Raw genomic sequence first — 20,294 nt, 5'->3', positions numbered from 1 at the left:
ATACCAAACTTTAAAAATATATTTTTTAATGTGGAAATTGCATTGTTAGAATTGGGAATTAACTTCTGTGCTTAGTCATTTTATCTGTGTGCATAGGTCAACTATTGTCCTAAGCTTTAATAATATGCCTAGTCATTAAAGAATTATGTACTACTTAGATGAATGACATTTATTTTGGAATATACCTTTTTTTTATCATTAGTAACTCCCTCCCCCAGTTGTTATGTTCCAGTTGCTATGTTTGAAAATAGGAAAAATTTTTATAGATTAGCTTTAAATTTTACAACTATCATTGATTTCATATTTATAAATGACTCCTTTAATTGTCTTATTCTAAAAAGGAAGTATCTTCCTGGTTTTATCCCTTAGGATCTTAGCTAACCAAATCAGAATAACTATGGTTTTTGTAAAGTAAGAGTTGTGTTTTTTTTTTTTTTTGGCCTAAGATTGGGCCAGCTACTTATTAAAGTCCTTTGAGATATTAAAATATCAAAAACAATGGTGAAAAAGTGAAAGTGTTAGTCACTCAGCATGTCTAACTCTTTGTGACCCCACGGACTGTAGTCCACCAGGCTCCTCTATCCATGGAATTCTCCAGGCATGAATAGAATGGGTTGTCATTCCTTTCTCCAGAGGATCTTCCCAACCCAGGGCTCCAACCTGGGTGTACTGCATTGCTGGCAGATTCTTTACTGTCTGAGTCACAAGGAAAGCCCAAAGCAACAGTAGCACCTACGTTAGGTACAATGAGTACAGTATGCGTTAAGTACTCTACTAAATATTTAAAGTATTCTAAGTTGTTTTATTTTCACAATTTTATTTTCACCTCAATTCTGTGATGTAAGTAGTATAAACCTTATTAAAAGAAGAGGAAGTAAATCCTCCAAAAAGTTAATTTTCTCAGTGTTACCATGACTAATAAATGGTAGATCAGGAATTCTGACTCAGATTCACTGCAGGTTATGTTTATAATTTCTGTACAGATAAATTGAAGTTATTATGAGAAAAAAATACAAATCCTAAATACAGAGAGAATCTCAGAATTAGGCACAGGTTTCTTTCCATCAAGCTGAAGGAGATTATTACCTTGCTTTTATATAATGAATGGTGCAAGAATGAAAACACAGCTTCTCTTAAAGGTTGAGTAATATTTACTTTATAAATATATTCACCATTCTTTTGATTAAGGAGAAAATCATTTTATCAGTACATGTATAGCTTTTAACTTTCAGTATATTGCATATTAAGAAAAAAACAAAAACAGATACCACTGCTGGTTTATGAAAGGCATAGCAAAAATGGTTTATAAATGTTGTATTGGAACATGAAGATGGCAGGATGGGAGAGAGGCCTACTATGGCAATATTATATATACTCATTTAAATGTGTACTTAATACACGTACTGAAAAGGTTCTTGACCTGCTCTGTCTGATTTCATAAGTGATTTAAAGAGATCTTTAAGTATCTATGATATCTATTTTAATTGTTCAAACTAAAATGATTTTGAAGCTTGTAAAATAGATTTGAAGCCAAGGCTGGGAAATTGAAGAGTCAATTACTCATATTTAGAATTTGTTTCCTAAAGGTATAAAACTAAAGAATGAAAGTTTACGTAGTACTCTTCTATCCATTTGTTTTCTATCACCTCACATACAGTCTGGATACCATACTTTTACAAGAGAGCCCAATGTAAAGAAATAACATATATTTGCAATGAATTGGAATAGGTTGAATATTACCTTGTATCATAATCTACAGTGCTTTCTATTTTAAAGAATAGCCTTCTTTGAAGTAAGGCTCTTAAGACTGTCTCCAAGACACATATTCTATCACAATTCTCATCTCTTCTCTCTGATGACAGAGCAAATAGGTCAACTTATCTCTGCCTTTCAACTATGAATGAAAGTAACTTTGACTTGCATCTCATTCATCTTTTTGCAAGAACATAAAAAAGAAACTGCATGAAACTCAGCAGTGGCCTTTCCCATGGCAAGGAGTACAAAAAAAATTTCCCAATTTGGAGTTATATTCGGTACTCTCTGCATGGCAATAATTTTTTTTTTTTTAGTTATTCAATAAAAGTGAAGCACCTTGTAAGTTGTAATATACTTTTGGTATCATCGTAACTTCAACTTTATTCAACAATATTTGTTTACCTTGGATTTGAAGCTCATTAGGGATGATGAACACAAAACTTTTACGAAACTTTATGTAACTCTTCAGTGTAAATATCAGTATCGAGTAGGCCAAAAAGTTTGGAGTTTTCAGTAACATCTTACAGAAAAACTTGAGCAAACTTTTTGGCCAACTCAGTATTTTTATGATTGTTATTTATACTTGAGATTCTTTCTCCCATGGTCAGTGAAATCAAATTATGTTTTCTGAATTATGTCATGGTATAGCATAGTGTATTAAAGGGGACAAATACTGGGGGCAGCTTGCCTGAATTTGAGTTTCAGCACCATTTGATATTTGCTGAGGAGCCTTGGTCAGTTTTAATTAATTGCCCTATTCTTAGATTTCCTCAATTTTCATTCAAGTATGATAGTAAGAGTACTTACCTCATAGAATTTTTACTAGAGTTAAATTTCTAGACACATGTTAAGCATTTAAAACAAGACTATCTTTAAAGTAAATGCTCTAGAAGTTTTCTAATAATAACTCCATAATTATACACATTTTACTGCATTATATACATTGCTATGCATTTAACCATACATCATAAGGCTTTATACACATTCAGTTATGTACTATAGACATTTTTGTATATCTAGCTACACACTGCCAATAGTCTATAGTTTTATATGTTCATATGACATGAGAAAGATTAGGTATAGTATTTCTAAATCTGTCTTAATGAAAAGGAGAATAAGAACTGGAAGCACACCCAGCATCTCTGTGGTTACGACAGAGTTAAGCTAAAAAGATAATTATGTTATTAAATTATTAAATTCCATTATTAAAGCAAACAATGATGTTCAAAATGAATTAAAAATGTGAGATGTGTTTGAAGTTAAGGCCTTTTACATTTGTTGCTCATAACTGTGCAGTGTCCTCCTAAACATAGGACACACAAAGTCTTGAAACAGACTTTATGCAGCAGGTGAGAAAAGAAGTAAAATAAAAGGAAGAATTGAGATAGTTACTACACAGGAGATATTTGTTCCCAAACAAGTAGATGTTATTAATAGATAAGTCTAGATTTTAAAGAGGTCAATATAGGTTGAAAATCTAAGCAAGGATTGGAGGATAAAGTGAAGTATATAAATAAATCAGCCAGAGGGAATCAAGCAGGGTAGGGCAGTACAGATTAAGAGAGGATTAAATTAAGACTTAAATTTTCAAAACACATAATTTTTTAAGAATAAGCATATGGTATAATCTTTTATTTTGAAGATATTACCTTGAAAGCAGAGTAAAAAGTTTTTAATGAAGAGAAATGATAAGATTTAAATGAGTGATATGATCCACAGTGTGAAAATATTAAAATGGGAGAGTTGGAATTGTCCTGATATGTTATGCAAACTTAGAAAGTTATTAAGACTTGGTCCTATAGCATTTTCCAAGAATAAAACAGAGTTGAAACTTTTTTAAAACATTCTTTAGCACTAATGAACATTTGCTTCTTTTTTCTTTTGCTTTTTTCTTTAAGATATAAAGTTCAACTTACATTTTGAAAATGATTATAATGACTTTAAAATGTGTTTTATTGGGAATTAGCAGTTCAGTGGTTAGGGCTGCACTTTCACTGTTGAGGGCACTGGTTGGGAAATTAGGATCACACAAGCTGTGCAGCATGGACAAAAACAAAAAAAGTAAGAATGAGCTTTGTTGTTGGTTTGTGTGACTAAATTTGGGTAGAACATTGACCAAAACTGGAGTGTTTATTCAGAATATTTGTATTTTTCCAAATATTTTTTTTTGCTAATATATTAATAATCATGACCAGAATCTCATATTTACTTCAAATCTCAGATATTCTTCCAAAACATGTATTAAAAGTCAACAGTTCATGTTCATTGCTTCTTGTTCTATATGTGTTACTGTGAATTAACTTTCTGAAATATTAAAATTACTTATATATCATATTCATACATATATAAATTTGTAACACAATTTTTGGTTATTTTTCCATTAAAGTAAAAAATTTTTCATTGTCTGCAGTAATCTCCACTCACTTCCTTAACTCCCTTAGTTTTAATCCACATATATAAACATATATATAGAGAGAGAGAGAAAGAGAAAGTTGCAATATTCTAATTTTTTTTTCAGAGAAGCTAAAAAGATTCTGCTATTATGTGAAGCATCCTGGTTTTCAAATGTTGGGCACCAAGCTAGAAAGTTTCTAAAGCATCTTTTATGCTGTTACTTTATAGGCCAAATGGAGTATTGTTATCCAAAAGCTGATTTGCCTCTTGGGTGGGTATCCAGTCAAAAGACATGGCCAAGCCAATGACCGGGAGAAGGAAGAAGTTCTTACTTGAGGCAAGTAAGGAGAACACCAGGGATCTTTCCCATAGCGGTGTATTCCCGAACAGCAAAATTGAGGAAGTTTCAAGCTAAGGATATACATGCATATTCATGAAAAGATTTGGGTGGTATATGCATATTCATGTAGGGGCTTGAACAGAAAAGAATTCAGGACAGATTCAGGGCAAAAGTTGAGAGTCTAGGTTTTAGTTAAGTGAAGTCATGAGGGTCAGGAAAGGTGAAAATCGTTATTTCTCATGTCCCGGTTGGTCTGATGGTTGAGGCTGCATTACGTGCATATTCTGTTATGTCAGACTCTTGCCACCCCATGGACTGTAGCTGACCAGGCTCCTCTGTCCTTGGGATTCTCCAGGCAAGAATACTAGAGTGGGTTGCCATGTCCTTCTCTAGGGGATCTTCCTGATTCAGGGATTGAACCTGTGGCTTCTCTGTCTCCTGCTTTAGCACAGGGCTTCCCAGGTTGTGGTTGAGGCTAGAGAGGGCTTTGAATTCTGCAAAACAATTCAAGAAAATCCTTCAGGCTAATCCTTACCATTAAGATAGAACTGAGACAGCCTTTAAAACTGGTTTATTGTCTTTGCTATTGTTACTTCTCTTGCCTGATAACAGTCATTTGTTCCTCAGTTTTCTTCATTGTGTCCAACTCTTTGCTACCCCATGGACTATGCAGTCCATAGAATTCTCCAGGCCAGAATACTGGAGTGGGTAGCCATTGCCTTCTCCAGGGGATTTTCCCAACCCAGAGATTGAACCCAGATCTCCCACATTGCAGGTGGATTCTTTACTAGCTGAGCTAATAGAGAAGCCCAAGAATACTGGAGTGGGTAGCCTATCCCTTCTCTAGTGAATCTTCCTGACCCAGGAATAGAACTGGGGTCTCCTGCATTGCAGGCAAATTCTTTACCAACTGAGCTATCAGGGAAGCCCTCTCTTGCCTGGTAACAGTCATTTATTCTTTCATTTTTCTTTTCCTTTAAGATAATTTCTTGAGAACTGTTCATGGTCTAGCCATGTGGCCAGACTTAGATCACTAAATGACTTAGGCTGAAAGTGGCTTCTCTTATGTCAAGAAAGCCAGATTCCCTTTCTCTGGGGACCCCCACCCTATCTGTTCACAGTATATCTATGAACATCTGTGATCTGTGGGACTCTTTCCAGATTGCACCCACTGCTCCAAACTCTCTTTTAGACTGATGCATATACTTATTTGTATCATCTAGATGTACAGTGTTTCCGTCTTCTTTAATCTGTACATTATACTTGCCAAATGATTAATATAAATATGACCTAGTGTGGTGATATGATTTATAACAACTTGTTCTTGGCAAGAAAATCATAAAATCCTTGTAACTTCCTAAATGATAAAGGCAATAGAAGTATCCTTAATTATGATATGCAGTCATTTTCCCTCACTTCCTGCAGTATCTCCAAAGCCATAAAAGAGAAAAGAGTGTCTTTTGTTTCGTAGCAAGCCTCTTCCAGCTTCACCTGGATTTATATTATGAGATGAATTTTGGAAACCTTCTAGAAAACCATAGGATATGGGCTGGTTGTCAATGGAACCTAACTGTCTCATTAGAGGTTTGGAACTTTCAATTGGAATTTTCCTTGATCCCTGGAGTGGGGCAAGGTGCTGGAGGTTGAAATAATAATCAATGGTGAGTGATTTAATCAATCATGCCTCTCTAAAAATTTCTAAAATATGGGTTTTTGAGGGCTTCTAGCTTGGGTAACACGTGGAAGTGCTAAGCTGGGGGTGGGCCTGGAAAAGATGCTTCTCTTTCATATTCCCCATACTTTGCCCCATGGATCTCTTTTATTTGGCTGTTAATCAACTGAAGATCCAGTAAATAAACTGTCTTTCCTGATTTCTGAGAGCTGTTCTAGCAAATTATTGAGCTTAAGGAGGGACATTTTCATTTATACTTGATTAGTTAGAAAATTCCACGGATGGAGGAGCCCGGTGGGCTACAGTTCATGGGGCCGCAAAGAGTCAGATCAAGGAACAAACTGTACTTGAAACTTGCATCAGAGATGGGAAGGAGTGGTCTTGTGGAATAAGCCCTTACCCTGTGAGAGCTGACGTTGACTCCAGGTAGGTATCGTCAGAGTTAAGTTTAGGACATATATCCTGTGTGCATAAAGAACTGCAAGAATTGCTTGGTGTGGAAAAATTACACATCCGGAGTAAAAAGGATGCTGTGAACATTAAACAGAAAGACAAGGGATTTCCTTTCATCTGGTGTCTAGAAGTGAGGTATTGAATGTAGAGTGGTGGATAGAGGAAATAGAAAAATGGTGAGTCTTTTCCACTCATCTAATTACTTTGTAGTTATCTCTAACTTAATGTGCCAAATATCTAGTTCATTCTTGTCAGTTTTTTATTTGTTTGTTTTACAATCCAGTGGTTACAAATGCTAGAACCTTACTTTTTTTATTTGAATAATGATTCTACCAATTACTAAGTGACTTAGGCAAGTCAACTAACATTCCTATGCATCAGTGTCCTCCTATGTAAAATGGATATTTCAATCACATTCCAAGCAGGAACCACATGGTAATTTGAAAAAGATACCTAAACTGTAATTTGTGAACTATAACGGGATTACTTACAACTGTAAAAACGGTTCTCAAAAAATACTGTAGTGCTGAGGAGTGTACCTGAGAAATATACCCCTCAGCCCTACCTCATTTTTTGAGAACTCTCTTTACCTTTTATAAGTAATCTCCAAGGGTTTGATTCAGATCTCATTAGCTACAATGTGATTCAGTTCTCATTGCTGCTGCTGCTAAGTCACTTCAGTCGTGTCCAACTCTGTGCAACCCCATAGACGGCAGCCCACCAGGCTCCCCCGTCCCTGGGATTCTCCAGGCAAGAACACTGGAGTGGGTTGCCATTTCCTTCTCTAATGCGTGAAAGTGAAAGTGAAGTCACTCAGTCGTGTCCGACTCTTTGCGACCCCATGAATTGCAGCACGCCAGGCCTCCCTGTCCATCACCAACTCCTGGCGTTCATTCAGACTCACGTCCATCGGGTCAGTGATGCCATCCAGCCATCTCATAGTCGGTCGTCCCCTTCTTCTCCTGCCCCCAATCCCTCCCAGCATCGAAGTCTTTTCCAATGAGTTAACTCTTTGCATGAGGGAGCCAAAGTACTGGAGTTTCAGCTTTAGCATCATTCCTTCCACAGAAACCCCAGGGTGGTTCTCATTAGTTATAACTAAATAGATTATAGAGAAGTTCTCTGGGTGATTCCAGGTCAGAAGGGATTCTGGTGGGTGGAAAGTGACAGCCAAGTCTAGCAAACAGGAATTAACTCTGGTGAGCTGTCAGCTTGAGACCAGAAAATTGGCCTTGAGAGGTATCTTGGCATCTCATTGGGAATTGTTCCATGGGAGTGCAGCTGAAACAGTGTGGGAGAGCACCACTGAACCTTCACACAAACCACTGTCAGGCATGCAGTCAAAGCAAGAAAAGAAGAAAACAAAACACAATTTAAAAGAAAATACCAGGACTTTGAAGAGATGCCCCTTCTTCAGTGTCCCTCCAGTGCTGTCTACCATCAGAGCTTAAATAGGGAGCCAACTGCAAAGGAGAAATATTTAATGCACCTACTCAATTTTCACAGAACACACAAGGAAGGTTGATATGGAAGTAAAGAGCAATAAACTGATAGTGTGTTAGTTTCCAAGGGGATTCATAACACATGACCACAATCGGTGGCTCGGAACACCGAAATTATTCTCTTGTAGTTCTGGGGCTTGAAGTCTGAAATCAGTGTATTGGCAGGGCTGTTCTCCCTCTGGAATCTCTAGAAGAGAATCATTCCTTGCCTTTTTCAGCTTCTGGTGGCTGTCACATCCCTGTGATTGCATCACTGCAGTCTCCGCTGCCAGCTCTCATGTGGACACACTTAGGGATAACCTGTGCAGTCCAGGATGGGTTCATCTCAAAATATTTAACTTATCTACATCTGAAAAGATCCCTTTACAAATACAGTCATGTTTCTTTGCAAGTTCCTGGGGTTAGGACATACCTATGTGTGAGCCACCAACTAGCCTTCTGTTGGGGATTATAGGAACAGTGTTTAACTTATAAAACTTGTTAATGATAATAAATTAATCATGTAAAATATTTAGAACAGTGTCTTGTTCATAACAAGTACTTACAAAGTGTTTGTTGTTGCTGTTATCATTGTCATCACCACCACAATCACAACGTGGTGGTTATTGTTCTATCCAGCTATCTCTGATTCTTCCCCACTCACTGCCCTTCTCTTCATTTGATAGATAGGATAATTATATGATAATTAGCAATTGTATCCTGAGTCTATATTTATCAAATAAGTCGTCTTGAACTGAATTTCTAAAATGGAGATATTTTATTTCAGTTAACTTATATACAAGTAGACTTAGTCTGATTACAGATAAAGAGATTAAACCTTATAGAAATTACATAATGTATTTTGTCATTTACTAGATGTGACATCATTTAGTTTAGTCTTTGTGATACAGTATTTAATTACTATTACCACTACTAGTACTAATTACTACTTTTTTAAAAAATTGGAGTATAGTTGCTTTGCGATGTTGTGTTGTTTTCTGCTCTACAGCAAAGTAAGTAAGCTATATGTGTATGAGTAGCTGATTTACTCCTTTTTAGATTCCCTTCCCATTTGGGTCACCAGAGAGTATTGAGTGGACTTCCCTGGTGACTCAGCAGTAAAGAACCTGCCTGCAATGCAGGAGACTTGGATTCAATCCCTGGGTCTGGAAGATCTCCTGGAGGGAGGGCATGGCAACCCACTCCAGTACTCATGCCTAGAGAATCCCATGGACAGAGGAGGCTGACAGGCTGCAGTTCATACGGTCACAAAGAGTTGGTCAAGACTGAAGTGACTAGACAGCAGCAGCAGAGCATTGAGTAGAGTTCCCTGTGCATATCTTTGGCTCTCATCTCTAACTTCTACTTTTATTATTACTATTACTATTATTATAATATACTATTATAGTATAATATATTATACTAATATACTATACTATATACAAATATACTAATACTATACTATACTATACTATACTAATATACTATTATAGTAATAATAGTATTATTACTATTACTATTACTTCATGAATGATGTAGCTCTCTACAATTAAAAAACACATATTAGAGATTTCTCTGTCTCCCTCATTTCCCTTTTTCTCTCTTTTAATTAATTAACAATTCTTGGAAGTTTGTCAATTAAAAAGAAACACAATTTCCTGAATTGACTTTCTCTCTTAATTAACTCTATAATCACAATACTCTCTTAACCGGTGTCTCTAACTTTTGTCTGTCATCCTCAATCTTTATTCCACATAGCAAATAAACAATGTTGTTTGTGAAACACAGATCTATTGTCACTAAACTGCTTTAAATTTCTTTAACAATTTTTAAGGTTTTCCAGTATCTGGAACCAAACTGCTTTTTAGCCTTTTCTTCTGACTACATAAACTGGACTGCTCCCACAGAGTACTATTAATGATTTCTCCAAAAATATCATAAACCCTTCATATTTGTTCACAGAAGTTCTCCTTTCATAGTATTTGGAATCTAAATCCAGCTCAAATATCAGATCTTCTATAAAGTCTTACTCTAAATCTCAAAAGATAAAAGAACTTCTATCTTATGCTCAAACCAGGTATGATCTTTGATTTCTCTACAAGGAGCACCTGATTAATGGACCATATAACTAGAACCCTAGATTCTCTCTCCTAGGCAGTGTTTGGATGCTCTTCTGCACTTTTCTGAAAGTAAGGATATGACATAATGTTGTATTTTATCAAATGAAAAAGGCTAAACAAAAGTTTTTGTTTGTTTTAAACTAAGGGTCCATGTTTATAAATATTTATGATTTATAATATTTTGTTTCATTGTTTATTTACCTCAGATATCTCCAAATTTATTTTCTTGAATAATGCATATCCGATTATTCCAATTTTCTCTATCCTTTCCAGGAATGAAATGAAATTCAATTACTTGAATTTGCTTTACAGTACATTTTTATAGTGATTTATGTAGTGTACATATGTATGTATGTATGGTATATGTGTTATGTATGTATGTGTAGCGATTTATTTAAGTTTTAATGAATTTCACAGTCAGAAGGTGATTAATTTTATAGAGGTAATATAAGTATTGTTGGTGTTTCATTCAGTTGGTGTTCTGTTTAGTCGCTAAGTCGTCTCCAACTCTTTGTGACCCATTGAACTGCAGCACGCCAGGCTTCACGATGTCTTTCACTGTCTTCCGGAGTTGGCTCAAACTCATGTCCATTGAGTTGGCAATGCCATCCAACCATCTCATTCTCTGTCACCCCCTTCTCTGCACTCAATCTTTCCCAACATCAGTGGCATTTGCAAGGAGTCAACTCTTCACATCAGGTGGCTAAAGTATTGGAGTTTCAGCTTCAGCATCAGTTCTTCCAATGAATATTCAGGATGAATTTCCTTTAGAATTGACTAGTTTGATCTCCTTGCTGTCCAGGGAAATCTCAATATTCTTTTTCAGCACCGCAACTAAAATCACCAATTCTTCATCACTCAGTCTTCTTTATGATCTAACTCTCACATCTCTATATAACTACTGGAAAGACCATAGCAAAATAAATAAATAAATAAATAAGCATAAGCAACATGGTTTGTTCTATCTTTTATAATTATTCCACTCTATTCTTATGTGTGCCCTCTCTTTCTTTCTCCTCCTCCCCTTCCCTTCCTTTTCTCCCTTAATTTTGCTAAAGATGTTTCATAGCATGTGCTTGCATAAAGATATTTCATAGTATACCTTTATCCAACATATAAAATAGAATGTTTTACCTGAACCAAGAGCTTGGCTTTTACATAGTAATTAGATTCATATCCTTTCTCCAACATACCCTTTAACCTTTAGAGTTTTGATGTCACTAATGAATTTGGCTAGGTGTTTTATATGTTTGCTTAAAAGAATTTTCCTGGGAGGGGAAAGCTTAAGTAAAGGAGGTAGAATTTGGGCCTCCTTTATTTGAGGACTAATTTTTAATTAATATCATTATTGAGATAATTAGATATGCAGCTTTAATAGGGATGGCCATGAGGAGATACCCCTCTTCCAAGGTAAGGAGCAGTGGCTATGCTTTGCTGGAGCAGCCGTGAAGAGATTACCCCATATCCAAGGTAAGAGAAACCCAAGTAAGATGGTAAGTGTTGTGAGAGGGCATCAGAGGGCAGACACACTGAAACCATAATCACAGAAAACTAGTCAATCTAACCACACAGACCACAGCCTTGTCTAACTCAATGAAATTAAGCCATGCTGTGTGGGGCCACCCAAGATGGGTGGGTCATGGTGGACAGGTCTGACATAATGTGGTCCACTGGAGAACGGAATGGCAAAGCCCTTCAGTATTCTTGCCTTGAAAACCCCAGGAACAGTATGAAAAGGCAAAATAATAGGATACTAAAAGAGGAACGCCCCAGGTCAGTAGGTGCCCAATATGCTACTGGAGATCAGTGGAGAAATAACTCCAGAAAGAGTGAAGGGATGGAGCCAAAGCAAAAACAATACCCAGTTGTGGACTGGTGATAGAAGCAAGGTCTGATGCTATAAAGAGCAATATTGCATAGGAACCTGGAATGTTAGGTTCATAAATCAAGGCAAGTTGGAAGTGGTCAAACAGGAGATGGCAAGAGTGAACATCGACATTCTAGGAATCAGAGAACTAAAATGGACTGGAATGGGTGAATTTAACTCAGATGACCATTATAACTACTACTGCAGGCAGGAATCCCTTACAAGAAATGGAGTTAGCCATTAGAGTCAACAAACGAGTCCTAAATGTAGTAATGGGATGCAATCTCAAAAATGACAGAATGATCTCTGTTCGTTTCCAAGGCAAACCATTCAATATCACAGTCATCCAAGTCTATGCCCCAACCAGTAATGCTGCAGAAGCTGAAGTTGAACAGTTCTATGAAGACCTACAAGACCTTTTAGAACTAACACCCGAAAAAGATGTCCTTTTCATTATAGGGGACTGGAATGCAAAAGTAGGAAGTCAAGAAACACCTGGAGTAACAGGCAAATTTGGGTTTGGAATGCAGAATGAAGCAGGGCAAAGACTAATAGAGTTTTGCCAAGGGAACACACTGGTCATAACAAACACCCTCTTCCAACAACACAAGAGAAGACTCTACACATGGACATCACCAGATGATCAACACCAAAATCAGATTGATTATATTCTTTGCAGCCAAAGATGGAGAAGCTCTATACAGTCAGCAAAAACAAGACCGGGAGCTGACTGTGGCTCAGATTATAAGCTCCTTATTGCCAAATTCAGACTTAAATTGAAGAAAGCGGGGAAAACCACTAGACCACTCAGGTAGGACCTAAATCAAATCCCTTATGATTATACAGTGGAAGTAAGAAATAGATTTAAGGGACTAGATCTGATAAATAGAGTGCCTGATGAATTATGGACCAATGTTCTTGACATTGTACAGGAGACAGGGATCAAAACCATCCCCAAGAAAAGAAATGTAAAAAAGCAAAATGGCTGTCTGGGGAGGGCTTACAAATAGCTGTGAAAAGAAGAGAAGCAAAAAACAAAGGAAGAAAGGGAAGATATAAACATCTGAATGCAGAGTTCCAAAGAATAGCAAGGAGAGACAAGAAAGCCTTACTCAGTTATCAATGCAAAGAAATAGAGGAAAACAACAGAATGGGAAAGACTAGAGATCTCTTCAAGAAAATTAGAGATACCAAGGGAACATTTCATGCAAAGATGGGCTCAATAAAGGACAGAAATGGTATTGACCTAACAGAAGCAGAAGATATTAAGAAGAGATGGCAAGAATACACAGAAGAACTGTGCAAATAAGATCTTCACAACCTAGATAATCACAATGGTGTGATCACTCACCTAGAGCCAGACAACTTGGAATGTGAAGTCAAGTGGGCCTTAGAAAGCATCACTATGAACAAAACTAGTGGAGGTGATGGAATTCCAGTTGAGCTATTTCAAATTCTGAAAGATGATGCTGTGAAAGAGCTGCACTCAATATGTCAGCAAATTTGGAAAACTCAGCAGTGGCCACAGGACTGGAAAAGGTCAGTTTTCATTCCAATCCCAAAGAAAGGCAATGCCAAAGAATGCTCAAACTACCGCATTATTGCACTCATATCACATGCTAGTAAAGCAATGTTCAAAATTCTCCAAGCCAGGCTTCAGCAATACGTGAACTGTGAACTTCCAGATATTCAAGCTGGATTTAGAAAAGGCAGGGGAACCAGAGATCAAATTGCCAACATCTGCCTGATCATCAAAAAAGCAAGGGAGTTCCAGAAAAACATCTATTTATGCTTTATTGACTATGCCACAGCCTTTGACTCTGTGGATCACAATGAACTCTGGAAAATTCTGAAAGCGAAGGGAATACCAGACCACCTGACCTGCCTCTTGAGAAACCTATATGCAGGTTAGGAAGCAACAGTTAGAACTGAACATGGAACAACAGACTGGTTCCAAATAGGAAAAGGAGTACGATAAGGCTGTATACTGTCTCCCTGCTTCTTTAACTTATATGAAGAGTACATCATGAGAAACACTGGGCTGGAAGAAACACAGTCTGGAATCAAGATTGCCGGGAAACATATCAATAATCTCAGACATGCAGATGACACCATCCTTATGGTTGAAGGTGAAGAGGAACTAAAAAGCCTCTTCATGTAAGTGAAAGAGGAGAGTGAAAAAGTTGGCTTAAAGCTCAACATTCAGAAAACGAAGATCTGGTCCCATCACTTCATGGGAAGTAGATGGGGAAACAGTAGAAACAGTGTCAGACTTTATTTTGGGGGCTCCAAAATCACTGCAGATAGTGATTGCAGCCAGTAAATTAAAAGATGCTTATTCCTTGAAAGGAAAGTTATGACCAATCTAGATAGCATTTTGAAAATCAGAGACATTACTTTGCCAATAAAGGTCCATCTAGTCAAGACTATGGTTTTTCCCGTGGTTATATATGGATGTGAGATTTGGACTGTGAAGAAAGCTCAGCACTGAAGAATTGATGCTTTTGAACTGTGGTGTTGGAGAAGACTCTTGACAGTCTCTTGGACTGCAAGGAGATCCAACCAGTCCATTCTACAGCAGATCAGTCCTGAGTGTTCTTTGGGAGGACTGATGCTAAAGCTGAAACTCCAATACTTTGGCTGCCTCATGCAAAGAGTTGACTCATTGGAAAAGACTCTGATGCTGGGAGGCATTGAGGGCAGGAGGAGAAGGGGACAACAGAGGATGAATTGACTTGATGGCATCACTGACTTGATGGACATGAGTTTGGGTGAACCCCGGGCGTTTGTGATGTACCAGGAGGCCTGGCATGCTGCAATTCATGGGGTCACAAAGAGTCAGACACAAGTGAGCGACTGAACTGAACTGAGTAATAATACAGAGAATGTGTGTGTACTTTACCCAGGTTCCTTTAATGGAACATTTGCAAAAGCTACAATAGAATATGGCAGCTGGATATTGGCATTGATACATACACCAATTTTCTTTCAAGTTCCCCATTTGTGCATGTGTGTGTGTTTAGTTTCTTACACAGCTTCATCTGTAGGTTGGTTATCCACCATCACAAGTACACTAAATATCTTTGTCCCCACAAAGATCCTTTGTATGGCCTTTTCATAAAACTATAGCTTCTTTCCCCACCACCTCTCCTTCTACCATGTCTGCTGCTGCTGCTGCTGAGTTGCTTCAGTCGTGTCCGATTCTGTGCAACCCCACAGACGGCAGCCTGCTAGGCTCCCCAGTCCCTGGGATTCTCCAGGCAAGAACACTAACCCTTGGTAACTGCTGATCTTGTCTCTATAAACTTCTTGATTTAATAATATTGATACTGACAAAAGCTAGATTGTTTCTTCAATCTGTTCACCAAGAAGGTAGAGAGTTTATCGGCTAGATGCTATGGTGTATTTAAGTGGAGCATTCGTTCAGGTCCATGGTGGCTGATGCTAGAAACATTTTGGACACAGCACTTCTCATGGCAACTTGTGCCACAGACAACTGACAGTAAAAATGAATCTGAAGCCTGGTAAATTGTGGAGTCCAAACACACGTAATATCGTTGTTTAAGCATATATACCCCTGAAGAAAGAACCATTTTAACTTGAATTACAGGGAATTCACTTGTCCACCATAGATTTGTTATACTGTTGACATCCTGGTAGTTCCACCATATGCATGAGGGACAGTGATGGCCATCGGGGCCAGTCATCTTAATTAAGTCGATCCGTCAGCCTTCAACAGAGTGACCCCCATGCTTCCATGATAGAGGTTCCAAAAACATCAAGAATAAGTGAGTTTGTCAGAGCCTCAAATCTCTTGGGAAACCCACCTGTTTAGCCAAGTGTAACCACAATGGTGAGGGTAAGCACTGTATGTAAGCTCATACCTTTTAAGTTCCAGGTACTTTGGGGCCAAAAACTTCTTCAAATAATTTAGCCTCTTCTATTTTTTTAAGTGGAAATGATTATTTATTAAATTTATATGATTAGTTTGAAGGAAAATAAACCTTTTTTTTTCATTTTAAAGTTTTTCTTTAAATTAATTTAATTGCAGGATAATCACTTTACAATATTGTGATGTTTTTTGCCATACATTGACATGAATCAGCCACAGGTGCACGTGTGTCCCTCCATCCAGAAACCCCTCCTATTTCCTTCCCCATCCCATCCCTCTGGGTTGTCCCAGAGCACCAGGTTTGAGTGTTCTGCCTCATGCATTGAACTTTCACTGGTCATCTGTTTTACATAAGGTAATAATATACATGTTTCAGTGCTATTCTCTCAAATCATCCCATCCTCGCCATCTCCGAGTGCAAACTTCTGTTCTTTATATCTATGTCTCTTTTGCTGCCTGGCATATAGGATTGTCTTTACCATCTTTTCAAATTCCATATATATGCAACGATACATGGTACGGGTGTTTCACTTTCTGACTTATTTCATTCTGCGTAATAGGCTCTGGTTTCATGCACCCCATTAAAACTGACTCAAATGTGTTCCTTTTTACAGCTGAGTAATGTTCCATTCCTAAAGGAAATCATTCCTTAATATTCATTGGAAAGACTGATGCTGAAGCTGAAACTCCAACACCCTGGCCACCTGTTGTGGAAAACTGACTCCTTGGAAAAATCCCTGATGCTGGGAAGGATTGAATGGCATTTGATGAGATGATTGAATGGCATCACCGACTCAATGGCAATGAGTTTGGCAAGCTCTGGGAGTTTGTGCTGGACAGGGAAGCCTGGTATGCTGTAGTCCATGGGGTCACAAAGAGTCGGACACTACTGAGTGACTGAATTGAATATTCCATTGTGTTCATGTACCACAACTTCCTTATCCATTCATCTGCCAATGAACATCTAGGTTGCTTCCATGTCCTGGCTATTGTAAACAGTGCTGCAATGAACATTGGGGTGCACGTGCCTCTTTCAATTCTGGTTTCCTCGGTGTGTATGCCCATCAGTGGGATTGCTGGGTTGTATGGCAGTTCTAGTTCCAGTATTTTTAAAGAATCTCCACCTTGTTCTCCATAGTGACTGTATCAATTTGCATTTGCACCAGCAGTGTAAGAGGGTTCCCTCTTCTCCACACCCTCACCAGCATTTACTGTTTGTACACTTTTGGATAGCAGCCATTCTCACAGGCGTGAGATGCTACCTATCTTCTTCTTTTTGAAGGAGTATATTACAGAGGAAGTGTCTTCATTCCTCCGTGTAATGGTGGCATGCACTGTGTGCCCATGTGCAGTAGCAGTATTCATGTTCCCCCATCATTTCATAATTTTTGGGTACATTGACTGTAACAGCAGTAGTGAAAGTGGGAACAATAGCAGTGGCAATGTATGTTATGTCATGAGATTTTTCAGCACAGCTGTCATCGAGCTCAGAAGTTTTTAGCTCTAAAGATATATCTGTGTTCCTCCTATGCTTCTTCAGCGATCAATGCAAAGAAATAGAGGAAAACAACAGAATGGGAAAGACGAGAGATCTCTTCAAGAAAATTGGAGATACCAAGGGAACATTTCATGCAAAGACAGGCTCGATAAAGGACAGAAATGGTATGGACCTAACAGAAGCAGAAGATATTAAGAAGAGGTGGCAAGAATACACAGAAGAACTGTACAAATAAGATCTTCATGACCCAGATAATCACAATGGTGTGATCACCTAGAGCCAGACATCCTGGAATGTGAAGTCAAGTGGGCATTAGAAAGCATCACTATGAACAAAACTAGTGGAGGTGATGGAATTCCAGTTGAGCTGTTTCAGATCCTGGAAGATGATAGTGTAAAAGTGCTGCACTCAAATGCCAGCAAATTTGGAAAACTCAGCAGTGGCCACAGGACTGGAAAAGGTCAGTTTTCATTCCCATCCCAAAGAAAGGCAATGCCAAAGAATGCTCAAACTATCGCACAATTGCACTCATCTCACATGCTAGTAAAGTAATATTCAAAATTCTCCAAGCCAAGCTTCAGCAATACGTGAACCGTGAATTTCCTGATGTTCAAGCTGGTTTTAGAAAAGGCAGAGGAACCAGAGATCAAATTGCCAACATCTGCTGGATCATGGAAAAGGCAAGAGAGTTCCAGAAAAACATCTATTTTTGCCTTCTAGGCTATGCCAAAGCCTTTGACTGTGTGGATCACAATAAACTGTGGAAAATTCTGAAAGAGATGGGAATACCAGACCACCTGACCTGCCTCTTGAGAAATCTGCATGCAGTTCAGGAATCAACAGTTAGAACTGAGCATGGAACAACAGACTGGTTCCAAATAGGAAAAGGAGTACATCAAGGCTGTATATTGTCACCCTGCTTATTTAACTTATATGCAGAGTACATCATGAGAAATGCTGGACTGGAAGAAGCAAAAGCTGGTGTCAAGATTGCCGGGAGAAATCTCAATAACCTCAGATATGCAGATGACACCACCCTTATGGCAGAAAGTGAAGAGAAACTAAAAAGCCTCTTGATGAAAGTGAAAGAGAAGAGTGAAAAAGTTGGCTTAAAGCTCAACATTCAGAAAACGAAGATCATGGCATTTGGTCCCATCACTTCATGGGAAATAGATGGGGAAACAGTGGAAACAGTGTCAGACTATTTTTCTGCGCTCCAAAATCACTGCATATGCTGATTTCAGCCATGAAATTTAAAGACGTTTACTCCTTGGAAGAAAAGTTAGCATATTCAAAAGCAGAGACATTACTTTGCCGACTAAGGTCCATCTAGTCAAGGCTATGGTTTTTCCTGTGGGCATGTATGGATGTGAGAGTCGGACTGTGAAGAAGGCTGAGCACCGAAGAATTCATGCTTTTGAACTGTGGTGTTGGAGAAGACTCCTGAGAGTCCCTTGGACTGCAAGGATATCCAAACAATCCATTCTGAAGGAGATCAGCCCGGGGATTTCATTGGAAGGAATGATGCTAAAGCTGAAATTCCAATACTTTGGCCACCTCATGTGAAGAGTTGACTCATTGGAAAAGACTCTGATGCTGGGAGGGATTGGGTACAGGAGGAGGAGGGGACGGCAGAGGATGAGATGGCTGGATGGCATCAATGGCTCGATGGACGTGAGTCTGAGTGAACTCCGGGAGTTGGTGATGGACAAAGAGGCCTGGCGTGCTGCAATTCATGGGGTCGCAAAGAGTCGGACACGACTGAGTGACTGAACTTAACTGAACTGATGCTATTAAACACTGAGAGAAATCAGGGCTGGTAGCTCCATTATCAGCAAGCACACTGAGATTTAGGGAAATGTCAAGGGAGGTAGTTCTGGGAAAACTTTCCTTGCTAGTTTGGATCGGGGTTCAGAATCTTAATGTATGGGTGGCCTTATGTATGCCCTAGGGTGGTGATAATTCAGCATACTAGAAACAGATTTCAATAAAGAATTTAGGCTAATAGACGGCTTCATTCGCATGTGTTCATATTTAATACTGATTTTTATCTGCTTGTGTTGACTAATTTTGTTCTGATTTGTTAACCTAGAAGTTATTTCAAATTTAAAATGTTCTTGTATTCCATCAATTATTTTGATTCTATAAACCTGCCATTAGTCAATGTTATGTTAAACAAATAATCTTAAGATTTAGTAAAGGATGAGTTTATTTGGGTGGGTTTCCCTATTGGCTCATATGGTAAAGAATTTGCCTTCAATGCATAGCACTAAAATAACAAGCCAGACTTGTGCTAGGATTGATTTCTTTTTAAATTTTCTTTGTGAACAACTGTAAACTCATTATACTTTACAGCAGACATTGTATAGTGTGATAACATGAAAAAAATATTTCTAAAGGAGTCAGCTAGATTAGAGGCTTCCCTTGTAGCTCAGTTGGTAAAGAATCTGCCTGCAATGCAGTAGACCTGGGTTCGAATCCTGGGTTGGGGTGATCCCCTGGAAAAGGAAATGGCAACCCACTTCAGTATTCTTGCCTGGAGAATCCCATGGACAGAGGCGCCTGGCAGGCTATAGTTCATGGAGTCGTTATAGTCAGGCATGACTTAGCAACTAAACCACCAACCACCTACTAGATTAGAATTTAACCCTCTGAAAACCTTCAATTCCCCATGTAATTTTTATTTAGCTTGATTTCAATGATGATAGACATCTTTGAAGCTACAGAAACTGAAATCATAAAAGGAAAGAGGGTGGTTGGTGGAATAAGAGAGATGGTATTTAAGGGTACAAGCTTGCAACTAGTAGATAAATAAGTCCTGG

This window comes from Ovis canadensis, chromosome 3, assembly GCF_042477335.2.
Source record: "Ovis canadensis isolate MfBH-ARS-UI-01 breed Bighorn chromosome 3, ARS-UI_OviCan_v2, whole genome shotgun sequence".
NCBI lineage: Eukaryota > Metazoa > Chordata > Mammalia > Artiodactyla > Bovidae > Ovis > Ovis canadensis.
The sequence above is the reverse complement of the archived record's forward strand: the minus strand, read 5'-3'. Positions refer to the sequence as shown.